The sequence below is a fragment of the Watersipora subatra genome, chromosome 1, assembly GCF_963576615.1.
Source record: "Watersipora subatra chromosome 1, tzWatSuba1.1, whole genome shotgun sequence".
Classification (NCBI taxonomy): Eukaryota; Metazoa; Bryozoa; class Gymnolaemata; order Cheilostomatida; family Watersiporidae; genus Watersipora; species Watersipora subatra.
In genome coordinates, this window is record NC_088708.1 from 55,284,002 (window position 1) to 55,297,642 (window position 13,641).

Sequence of the window (13,641 nt, forward strand, 5' to 3'; positions counted from 1 at the left end):
CTTGGTGTGCACTCACATTATTCTCTCTCACGTGTTTGGAATTTTTTGAAATATTGATGCAAAAAAGGATGGGCGTATATGGATTATCACAGTGTAGGCTTTTCAGTAGATACTACAAAAAAACATTAGGTTCGAGAAAGATAATTCCAGGAAAAGATCCTTACGATGAAAATTCGAATGGGGAAAAATGAGACTTCGTGTTTGATCCATCTCGTGTTGAGTAAAATTACTGTATTTTACTATTTTATAAAGCCCTATATGTCATATCATATAACTTTGAAATGCGAGGGTTTGCTCACTTCTGAATTTGCTAGAATTTGCATCATGAAAGATGTTTCCGCCGGGTAAGTCGAGGATGAATCCATAAACTTAATATTTTGTGTCATATTTTCTACTTATGCGCCAGAATTCATGGTATTTCCTTCTGTAGTAAAACTACTGTTGAGGCAAAATAACCATCTACATGTAAGTCTTTCATGTAATAGCAGTAAAAGGAAGCTATGAGTTAGACAACCTATCCTTACATGGATTAAAACCATCTTGTTTTTGCTAGGTATTTATGAAAATTGTAGCCATAGAAATAGTCCTTTTATACATAATTACAGAATTATGATGACAACCGCCATATTTGTTGGTGTGGGTAACAGAGGTTTTACCTATGCTGAGCTTGCAACATATGCAACTGACAAGCTCAAAATAGTCGGCATTGCGAAACCAATTGAGTTGCTCAGACATCGGATGGCTAAAAAGTACTGTATCAAAAAAGATATGGCGTGGGTTACACTTTCAACTCTTGGGCCTGCGACTGGTTTAGTTAGCTCTGCTATTTTGCACTGGCCCAATCATCTCTGCTTTTGTTTGATTGTTGATATACGATTGTTTGAAACTTTTCTTTGTTTTCTTTTTCGTATGTATGCAATTGTATGTACTATGTATTTGATGAAATAAATCGGACACACACACACACAAACACACACACACGCACACACGCACACGCACACGCACACGCACACGTACACACGCATGTGGGAAAAGATGCTAGACCATGAGAGATTAACAGAAGTAGCTATCATAACTCTCCAGGATCGAATGCACAAAGAGCCAGATGTTCAACTCACTGCAAAGGGATACCATATCCTCTTGGAGAAACCGATGGCCATGACATAAAGAGATTGCTGTGATCTTTTGCGAGCTGTAAAAAAATGGTATAATCTTTGGTGTCTGCCATGCGCTAAAATATTTTGCACAGTACACACGCATACGCCTTAATAAATTGTGTTAATTTTCATATACGTGTCTGTCGAAAAATGGTAAAACCTTTTAACAATAGGTGATTAACAAAAATATTATCAACTCAAAATAAATAGAGAGCGCTTTATTACAAGTAAATCAAGCTGCTTTTTTTGCGAGTGTGAAGAGAAAATTCTGGTTTGCTGTGTTTGGTGTAATCTCTTGTTTCTGTCTTTAACTCGACTTGATGCCTACCTGACTGCTCATCATTGCATGGCCTGTTTTTTGGACTTTTCTCTGTCAAACTTGGTCTCACTTGCTCAGATGAATTCTATAGCCGAAGAACCATCGACTAGACAGGGACAGTGAGAGAAGTTCTAGCAAGCTATTGTGATGGAAACGTATGTTGCCATCGCCCTTTCTGTATATCATTTGGAGTTGTATTCTCTTTTTTCATTTATATAACCACGCCCCTAAAGGAGGCTGGCCTTTGCTACCTTATTTACATATTCAGCTGTATTTAAGGCAGAGCCTCGGCTCATTTACGTTGTTCAATACATGCCTTGCATTTGAACCCACACTCTTCTGTTACTTTGCGCAATAACAGAACCACACTGAGCACTTACTTTACTCCAAGACTCAGTCTATGGACTGTACTTTGGGAGTAAAGCCACAGAAACACTGTCGACCCCGTCGACCTCAGGTCGACCTTGTCGAACCAGTATAGTACCACTCAGGGAGCAATTCCTGTTGTAAGGTGGTTGATGTGGACCGGTGGTGTAAGTCGACCTAGTCGCCTCCGCGTGTTGGTCACGGGCAACCCTTACACAGCCCCTGTGAAGAGTGAATGCAGACCGGTAGAGTAAGCCGACCTAGTCGCCTCTACGTGTTGGTCGCAGGATCCAACACACTATCTAAAGGCTCAGCTTCGCAGGACAATTGGTGCTTTTCACCTACTTCACAATCAGTTCATTTGGAGAAAAGACCTGTTCCACAGCCCCTCCTACCAAAAAAGCCATCTAAGCAGGCGGGTATTCAGGATCAGGTTATAGCAACAATCGTTTTGCCATAGTTCACGAGGTAATTGCTTCGCTACGTTCATGGAATTGTTTTCAGTGCAAGAATGGACTGTTCTGGAGTTTTGTCTATCATTCATTTTATTGATTCACGTTCATCAACTGGTAGTGAAAAGTATTCTCCTAGTCAAGTGTTTAATATAGTGTAGCCAATGTTGATATAGTATTCACCTAGTCAAGTGTTTAATATGGTGTAGTTCATGTTGATATAGTATTCACCTAGTCAAGGATTTAATATGGTGTAGTCCATGTTGATATAGTATTCACCTAGTCAAGTGTTTAGTATGGTGTAGTCCATGTTGGTATAGTATTCACCTAGTCAAGTGTTTAATATGGTGTAGTCCATGTTGGTATAGTATTCACCTAGTCAAGCGTTTAATATGGTGTAGCCCATGTTGATGTACTATTCACCTAGTCAAGTGTTTAAAATGGTGTAGTCCATGTTGATATAGTATTCACATAGTCAAGTGTTTAATATGGTGTAGTCCATGTTGATATAATATTGACGTAATCAAGTGTTTAATATGGTGTTGTCCATGTTGATATAGTATTCACCTAGTCAACTGTTTAATATGGTGTGGTCCATGTTGATATAGTATTCATCTAGCCAAATGTTTAATATGGCTTAGTTAATGTTGGTATAGTATTCACCTAGTCAAGTGTTTAATATGGTGTAGTCCATGTTGATATAATATTGACGTAATCAAGTGTTTAATATGGTGTTGTCCATGTTGATATAGTATTCACCTAGTCAACTGTTTAATATGGTGTGGTCCATGTTGATATAGTATTCATCTAGCCAAATGTTTAATATGGCTTAGTTCATGTTGGTATAGTATTCACCTAGTCAAGTGTTTAATATGGTGTAGTCCATGTTGATATAATATTGACGTAATCAAGTGTTTAATATGGTGTTGTCCATGTTGATATAGTATTAACCTAGTCAACTGTTTAATATGGTGTGGTCCATGTTGATATAGTATTCATCTAGCCAAATGTTTAATATGGCTTAGTTCATGTTGGTATAGTATTCACCTAGTCAAGTGTTTAATATGGTGTAGTCCATGTTGATATAGTTCGAAGTAAATAAACTGCTTTCTTGTGCAGTTTTTTATTTGTACAGTTTCTCATGGTCTGCTCATTTTTCACATAGAGCCATATGTTTGTCATCTTTTACCTCTTCTGTCAGCAAGATCTGCATTGTTTCATAAAATAGCCGATCTCATCTGTTTTTCCACAATATATACTTCGCTGGAGCCAATTCCAATGATGATATATTTGTGTGAAGCATGTCCAGAGTTATAGCTACTCTCTACTGAGTCGTACACCATCCACCACTAGAGTATCTGTTAGAAACCATGGTTATCCTCCTCGTTTATGCACTGTAGATCATTACTCTGCTATGCAGCCTCCTCATTTATGGTTACTAATACGGTTCTTAGAAATATATATCTTTATTATTTTTCATTGTTATTAGAATGCTATTATTTATATCTGCAACATCCTATTCTAGCAAATTATTTTCATGGCTAGGTTGATTACAAACTCACATATTTTAAAGTTTTTATGTGCAGTAAGTTTCCATGTATGTGGCCTAATGATTAGGGGATGTGGATTGTGAGTTTCATACCATCTTTGTTGATCATGTTTTGTTTCCTTCGCTACAACTTTACATTTGGTCCCAACAATGAATGTCAACTTGTAAATGCTAAATGTTAACACGTCTGCTAGCGTATTTATACAGCTACAGCTGTTAGTGCTACTTCACCTATCAAGTTCCACGTCTATGGCATTTCTCAAACTTGACCTTGTTTGTAGTGACTATAACTAGGAGCTAGTGCTGAATACTGTTCTTATTATGTATTGTCTACTCCAAGGTGAGTTGTAAAAAAAGATACATTTAAAGATAGCTTTGGTTCATCATAAAACAAAACAATTTGCAGGATTTGAGTATTAAGCATGTTTATGCTTGCATCTTTTGTACTTCTGACTCTGTGAAGAAAACATGGATGTCACAAAAACTGAGAAAATATTTTATCTGTTTTCAAGTACATCGGTAATTGGTTAGTTGGCCAATGCAGCTCTGCTACCTGTTGCAGTCTTGACATGGTTAGGTTTTTTGGTGTCCTTCTCAGTACAATGTTCTACTACATTCGTATCTTTTGCTAGATAAGTCTCTAACTAGTATCCCTTTTAGCGCCTCGACGCTCTGAAATCCTTATACATTCATAAAAAATGTTACACAAAATGATTCATCTGTAAACAATAACTATACAAAGACTTAACACAAAAAAAACTGAAATTTACATTTTCAATGCTTCAAATTTTAAAGTTGAAATTTTAATGTATAATTAACCGCCTGCTAACACAAACGTTGATGGTTAATTACAACTTTTCAGTTTCGATTTTTCGAATTTTTATTTGAATACATTTTGGAAAAGCAAAGTATAATTTGGCACAGATCATGCTGCCATCAAATATACAAATTGAAGTTGATCAGTACTGCCAATAGAATATTTATATATTAATTAATTACGGATTAAGAAACTGTTATAGTTAAAATTTTTACTCTATCTATATAATGAATGTGTTTCTATCTATGGTAAAACATAACCAGTAGTCCGGCGAAATAACAATACTTCCTTAAGCAAAACTTTTTAAAAGAAATAATCCTTAGGGAAGAAGAGAGAATTGTATGACAGAATTACATGAAAGTTAGATTAATATAGTTGAATAGATGACACCTGAAGATTAGTCCAGAATGCCTGTAATGTCCATCATAAGAGGCTAACTGCTTTCTCCAAAGTGTAGCAAGCCTACAAACAATACAAACAAACTATTGCTATAGGTTTTAGGGTTAAAAAGGCAATTTATAGCTCTTGGGGTTATACAAATAAGCCATAACTGTTATGGTTATGTAGGTAAGCTATAGCTTTTAGGGTTATAAAACATTCAGCTAGCCTACGCAACGTAAGAACACCTACGTACAAGCATGCGAATCAATTACGAATTATTCAACAGAAAAATTAATTTTAATAACAATGAAGTGATCTGTCCTGCAACCATCAAAATATTCGGCCATTGCCACTATTCTACCTCCATTGACAATACAGAAGGTAAACTATAGTCCATTTTATGGTGCTGTTGACAAACAACAAATAAAACTATCAACATGGGAAAGCAAAAGTTCTGGAACAGAAATTGACAAAGAGAACCAGATGCTCTGAACCATCAGATTCACTTATAACTACTTTATATCATTGTTTTATATGGGACATTTGTATACGCTGAATGTGTGAATAAACTCACTTAGTCGATTTTTCAAGGATTTGTTGACTAAGATAGTGAACAGGTCAAAAAGATGCGCAGCTGTGACAGCAATGAGGTGACAGCAATGAGGTGACGGCATTGAGGTGACAGCAATGAGGTGACAGCAATGAGGTGACAGCAATGAAGTGACAGCAATGAGGTGACAGCAATGAGGTGACAGCAATGAGGTGACAGCAATGAGGTGACAGCAATGAGGTGACAGCAATGAAGTGACAGCAATGAAGTGACAGCAATGAAGTGACAGCAATGAGATGACAGCAATGAGGTGACAGCAATGAGGTGACAGCAATGAGGTGACAGCAATGAGGTGACAGCAAAAAGGTGACAGCAATGAGGTGACAGTAATGAGGTGACAACAATGAGGTGACAGTAATGAGGTGACAGCAATGAGGTGACAGCAATGAGGTGACAGCAATGAGGTGACAGCAAAAAGGTGACAGCAATGAAGTGACAGTAATGAGGTGACAACAATGAGGTGACAGTAATGAGGTGACAGCAATGAGGTGACAGCATTGAAGTGACAGCAATGAAGTGACAGCAATGAGGTGACAGCAATGAAGTGACAGCAATGAGATGACAGCAATGAGGTGACAGCAATGAGGTGACAGCAATGAGGTGACAGCAATGAGGTGACAGCAAAAAGGTGACAGCAATGAGGTGACAGCAATGAAGTGACAGCAATGAGATGACAGCAATGAGGTGACAGCAATGAGGTGACAGCAATGAGGTGACAGCAATGAGGTGACAGCAAAAAGGTGACAGCAATGAGGTGACAGTAATGAGGTGACAACAATGAGGTGACAGTAATGAGGTGACAGCAATGAGGTGACAGCAATGAGGTGACAGCAATGAGGTGACAGCAAAAAGGTGACAGCAATGAGGTGACAGTAATGAGGTGACAACAATGAGGTGACAGTAATGAGGTGACAGCAATGAGGTGACAGCAATGAAGTGACAGCAATGAAGTGACAGCAATGAGGTGACAGCAATGAAGTGACAGCAATGAGGTGACAGCAATGAGGTGACAGCAATGAGGTGACAGCAATGAAGTGACAACAATGAAGTGACAGCAATGAGGTGACAGCAATGAGGTGACAGCAATGAGGTGACAGCAATGAAGTGACAGCAATGAAGTGACAGCAATGAGGTGGCAGCAATGAGGTGACAGCAATGAGGTGACAGTAATGAGGTGACAGCAATGAGGTGACAGCAATGAGGTGACAGCAATGAGGGGACAGCAACAATGTGCCCAGGCACCACAGCCCTTTTTAGATTCACATTGGTATTGCATGTCCTCTGATCTGTAGAGTTACAAGTTTAAATAATATTTGCAGAGATTCATATCTGCGCAACTCCTTTCAGTGTATTAACTAGATTTCTTACCCGCAAGGGCCCCAGTATATCCAGCGTTGTAATCACATGAAACTCCATTTTTTTCATGGTCATTTCTCACATCCATATACAAATCGTTTGCATCTGGACCCCCGACTAATGCCCCATAAAGAGTGTTAGGATTGTCAACGTTGTCATTGAAGTCTTCCCAGTCACATGTGGCATCGTCTTTTGGCAGCGGACATGACCTATGTAAATGGTAATCATGATTACCACCAAAGATTCACATTTGTAGCTACACGTGACAGAAAGTCCTAACTTGTTGGTCCATTGTGTTTTACCCATGAATGTAAAACTTAAAGTGAACAAACTCATTTTACTAGCCAGAAAATATTACCATAATTTATTTTTTGCTGACCATAATGTTAACAAAAATGGAGTTAAAGTGGCAAGGTCAGAAATAAGCTTTAAATCAATTTTTTGACTCACTTCAGAAAATAAATCTGTATATTTATGCATTGGCACTTTGCCCTTCATCTAAAGAGTGAAAGAATAACTATAGTTCAAGCGCTAAAGCTACATTAAAGGTTCAAGCACTAAGGCTATATTACTCTTATATTTACTGTTCACTAATTCATAGCGACCTCATTGTGTAATAGAATATCGCTACCTTCAGTATTACAGATATACATATTATAAACTTGTAAATTATTGATATCCAACTAGATGCACAATACAACAAGTTGCACAGGTTCAAGCTAGTAACATACCATCAAATGTGGGACAGTTCTGATCTTTAGATCAATAGTTATTATTGAGGATTCGTTTTTAGCTGGATATATAAAAATAATAAGTCACAAGTTTTATTGTTTGTTGTTGAATGACTATTTCTATAGCAAACTTTTGAGTTTAGTGCATGTAATCAAAGTTGTTTTTAGATTGTTGGGTCAATCTTAGGCAAAAAAGCACAAAAATAAAACATGTTTATATTGACCAATAAGAAAAAAATTTTAAAAGTAATTTTACAATTTTTTTTTGGTTGAAAGACATTTTTTATACGTAATCTTTGCACAGTTTTATCTGACACGGAGACAGCTCTGCAAACAGGAGTAGCTGCAAAACCTTGTTTGCATCACCTAAGTCTCTGTCTGTGTTACAGCCTTCTAGTGTTAGCCTAGCTCCCAACTTCTTCAATCTGCTGGTAAATAAAGATTTGAAAAAATCGATCTTATGTTATTACTTATCAAATATTTAGATTGAAAAATATTCAAAATTTTAATGGCTTTAACATACATGTAGGTTTATTATTTGAAGTGAAATCGAAATTATGTTTTGTCCTCTGTTACTCGTTTCAATTTTAGGGTCGGCTAACTAAAGTGATTCAGGGTTATTCTTAAATAACTTAGTAATAATATTACTACTAATCTGGGTAGCATGTGCTCATATTCTCAGAAACTTATACAGTATTGCAGCTGAGCCATTTAATATGTATTTGACTGCTTTTACGGCTTCTATTTATAAGTTGTTGCTAGTCGTATGAACAACACACTAATATGTGTTACAAAGTAACATCGTAATAATCTAAGGTGGTTTATTCTTTATGCATGGTGAAGCCATTTACATTTTATATCACAGCTAATGGCTCTTTAAGTAAATACGCAAAGATTGTGAAGACTGTTCAGTTAAAATACAATTACTAACAAAAGTAATGCTGACGGTTTTGAATTTCAAGAATCGTTTAATTTGTTAGAGAAAGCAATATTTTTTTCATCGTATCATACTAGCTTATGTTTTACTAGTCTAGTGTATTCAGACAGTAAGAAGGGATAAAAAGCCTCTCGATAACTGCAGCGTTAGTTCTAAATAGCGTTGTAGTCTGTGAGGAAGTATTTTACCATCTATTTTTGACAGGTCACTTTTTCAATAAGGAAACCTGTATGACACGCAAGATGATAATTTTTATAGTCTTAGACACAAGAAATACACAGTCTGCATAGAGAAGTGCCCATATATGTGCTTACGCTGCTTTGTGGTGTGCTCGCTTTGGTGACGAGCTGTCGAAGCCGACAACATAACTCCTTCCACCATCGAAAAATCCTAGCATATAATCAATCTGACTCTTGGCGAAGTCTCTGTACGTCTGTTCGTTGATGCCTTCGCTAGCAGCCAGCAGCGAAAGGAATGCTGCATTCGCTGCATACCGATTGCTTCCCCCCTTTAAACGAAAAGCTAAACCAAGAGGAGTGTATGGTACATCATTTCCAGGAAGCCAGCGTCCAATAAACGTCTCCAGATTGCCACTGAATCGGCTGTCTTGCAGTTGGTGGTAGAGTAGGAACTAGAATAAATGGATAGATGCTATTATATTTAGATCTGTATATACGGTTGGTAACTTGGTTCATCGTGTTCACTCTTTACAATTTATAAAACAAAAGATAGAAGTTCATTTGAATTTTAGTTCTTTGTTTATATTTTAAATTCATTAAAGTGTGCACATTTCATCACAAAGCATGCTTAATTCGAAAAAATATTCGTGCAACTAACTTGTGCATTATTTGTAGAGAACTCAATTGTCCTATACTAACTGATATTGACAGCCTCTACAAACTGCATCTTGCAATCTGTCGTAAACAGCAAACCTCCTGTAAAAAGCTTTTATTAGCAAAAAATTTAAAATGAAAGTATTTGTTGTACTTTAACCTACGTTTACCAGGCCTCGTTTGTCATCCCAGTCAAGAGCCCACATATACCATTCAGAATCATCCTTGAGATAGGTTTGAGACTCTAAGAGGTAGGTTGTCTCCTCACTAGTTCCCTGATGAGCTAAGGCTAGCCAAGCTGCTGCATGCGCCATTTCATCTTCCCACAAACTCGATCTGGTAATCAGCAGAAAAACTCCTGATATAATGGCATTCAAGTATCAGAGACCAGAGTTGTGTTCACGATTCTAATATCTACACTGTGAATGAATTGTGTAAGCTGAGCTATATATTCCACTATTTTAAAACTTTCACTAATTAACAAAATTATGGTAAAGTTATTAGTGTTAAACATAAAAATAAATAAATCCCATTATAATAGCAGAACTATAACATACTCAGAATGCAGGTACGCCATACCTAGTAATAATTGCTATCGATATATGTATTCAGTTGATTTAAAATGATGTTTGGGAGACCTCCCATGTTTTATGACGATTTTGATGACCTGAAGACATGGATAATTAAAAAGTGACAGATGAGACGACCCTTTCTTGTTGTAGGTGACGTTGAAAAGATGACGATGATTGTGTAAGTAGGATTACTAACTACGTTATTATTTGTCCATAAATCAACACGATCAAATGAAACTTCACTAGTTTTGGTTTGAAGCATCTGGCTCAGCATTCGTAGACTGACAGGTAATTTAAGTAAACAGCCATGAAATGCCACAATACACTGACAGCAAATCCGGTTCAAAGTCTGTAGCTGACAGTGATTATTAAAAACCATCTCGGTCTATTTTCAATTTTTCAGTACGGGAATTGTAACCCTAAAACCCTAAGACGCCGGTCACACTTTGCAGAGTAATCAGCAACGCTCCCAAACATCACTCATAAGTTTGTGAAGGTCGCTGGTTGAGCCACGTTTTTGACTAGCAGAAGTTCAAGCTCAGCAAGTTTCAGGTTTTCAACGCAACACAGTGAAACCAGAATGGATATTTGTATTAAAGTAACGAATGTGAAGAAAGAGGTTGTTTTGGTTATCTAAGGAAAAATGTGATGACAGTGATTTTAAAAGTGACTATTCTGATGACAAGTTTGTGTGGTAAGAGCCCCATGTTTTCCAAAAATATGAAACAATGACCTGAAAACATAAAATAGTACTCATTTAGTATTTTAGCGGCTAAGAGATGTCTTCGTTTTTTTAATAAAATCATTTGTGATACAATAATGATGTGATAATATGTTCAGAAAGAATACACAGTTGAATACCTACAAATAAAATTCAGTAGTCTCTGGCAGAGCACTATTATATGTGTCTTCATTACTCTTGGCGAGCTGGTACAGAGAGGTGGCATTGTTAAGCAAGTGATTGCTGTAATCTGGGTCTGAAACAAAAGAAACAATTGCTCTACATAGCTACTGATGTACAAGTACATGTAATTTTGATGTAGCCTTGAGCTACACACTCTGGTCTTGTGGTATAAATCTGGTCATCAGAATCATTTTTTATATGATGTTTCCTAGGCATCTGATCCAACCAATATGTAACCTTTAAAATGCTTATCAAGTGGTCTTATTGGTTTGTCTGTATACTTTTACTGAAAAGTTTCTAGCAATTATCTTAAATAGCTTGACATTATTCTTTAGTTTTAGTGTTTGACCATTTTAGCCTTGACTGATCGGGTAAATTTATTCACTTGAAATAATGTATAATTAACACAGTGTTTAGTTATATTTTATCTGACTTTCCAATGTGTTACTCCCTTTAGTTCTTATGAGTAATAATTCAAAAATACTATATTTATTAAAAAGTCACAAAATAAATAAAAGTATGCAAAAAAGAGCCTGAGTTGCCACATGATACGATATTTTAAAAGGCATTTCCCAAACCATAGAGGTGTGTCTCTCAGAGTGCAAACATGGAAATACTTACTAACAACTTTAAACCTTAAAGGTTGACTTGCAACAAAATTCACATTACAGTTATTTGGTATCAAAAGATTCGCCATGTCTTACTCTGTTGTGTAATAGGTGCCAAATATGTGGGAATGTGATTAAAAGCACTTAAAAGCTCAAAAACGAGCAGAAAATTGCAGTGACACGAGACCGCCCAAGTTTGGATTCGTTTTCCAAAACGGCTAAAATGTGACGTATGTGTGGGAGATGGTTTATGTTTACACTTTCATGCATCTTTATTCGTCGAACTATTTTCACAAATATACTTCACGCTTGCAATAAAAACCATGTCTATTGTTCTTACGCGTCTATTTTATTGGCATCGTAATGCTGCAACTTTGAGCACTGATATCTCCAAACATAGCATAAAAATATGTTTAATTTTTTAAACTTAGCTTGAACGATTGCATATCATCCTCTGATAAAAATGATGAGCCTTTTGGTCCGCTATGGTGGTCGAAAAAAGCTGTAGAAGTTGTTCGCGCCATATGGCGGGAATTGTAAGTCACATGATCAGATAATGTTAGTTTCAGTTCAAGTTTGATCTATCGCAAATAACGGATACGCTTTCTCGTATTAAACTTGTTAATTTCAATTCGTCATAATCTCTAACGCGCCACATCGTGTTTGTGCAGCTGGCAAGCTGAGAAGCACCTTTTTTCTTGGCCAAGAGCAGAGAAAAGACCAGACCTTCACCAGGCGTGGAGCAACTGGGTGAAGCTGGATGTGATAAACTTTGTTTATTCATCTGCTTACTCCTACTTTTGTTTTCGCCATTTCAAAGACGACATGTTTTCTAACCTGTTTGCATACTCCACATGCCACCAAAGCACATGAGTAATTTATTTTATGAACCACTTGTATTAGTAGTAGTAACTCGGGTTATTTTCTAGTATTCTCCTAATGCTACTGTATTAATCTATATTTAATATTACAACATTAATGTCATTTAATTGTAATATGATATTATTAGTATTTTATCTTTTTAATTACTTGTATTATTATTATAATAACAAAACTAATTCATACTGCATATCTATCTGTAAAACGTAATATATTAATCTATAATCGATAAAATAATGTTATAAATTTCACGATTAATTTCGCCAAATCTCTTAACCCCACTCATTTATAGATATGTTATATAAACTAGTTATTGTCATTTTCTGGTACAATCGTTAATAGCATATTAATATTATTAGATGATTATTATTAGTATTAGATTATGAAGAGTTTGTGCCAACCACTGAAGACTAGGAAGAGTTTGAGCGCTATGTTGGCCAGCGTCAAACGCTCTCCAATTACATGTCAGATAGAGCTGAACTTAACCAAACTTGACAAAATATAAAGAATATCCATAGAGTTATTACTCACATTTTTATGTTTACAATATCATGGATTCTGACAAGGTTTTGTAAAATCTGTGTCATGATTGCATAGCTAAAAATTTATTTTTTTTCTGATCAAGCAAATATGATATAATAACCGGAAATGATGTTGTACAAATCTTATTGCAAGTCAACTATTGTGTTGTGATTTCAGACCCGAATCCTCCTCCTAAGTGGCAAAAATAATAGTAAGTGTGACAGCACTCCAGCGACTATTTCACTGCCACGCCTGCGCCCTCCGCTGCTCATTCACGATGGTGCGAGAAGGCGGATGGATAGAGTTCAAGGTTACATGTGCCTCCTGTCACCAATCGTACACTTGGGAAACAACTGCCAGGATGAACAGAGCTCACGTCATCAACCCCCTGCTGGCAGCTGAAACACTCTTTTCTGGCGGATGCCTTACGCAGAACCTCCGTTTTCTGTCGCTCCTGAACATCGCGACACCAAGCCACAGCGTTTGCCTCTACCAACAAAGAGAATACTTACATAGTGTGAGTGTTAATATTTACCCATAAATTTGGAAAATGTGAGTAAAAGCTTGGCAAACTAATTGAATAACTACATTTAGAAACCTTTTTTTTTAAATGAAAATATGTCATTCTTCAAGGGACATATATAATAA

The 13,641-nt window shown here is 36.5% G+C and overlaps 1 pseudogene; it reads left to right on the forward strand.

Annotated features, from left to right (window-relative positions):
* Positions 1 to 609: 609 nt before the first annotated feature.
* Positions 610 to 13,641, forward strand: part of LOC137389079 (inositol 2-dehydrogenase-like) — a 53,587-nt pseudogene continuing 40,555 nt past the window's right edge.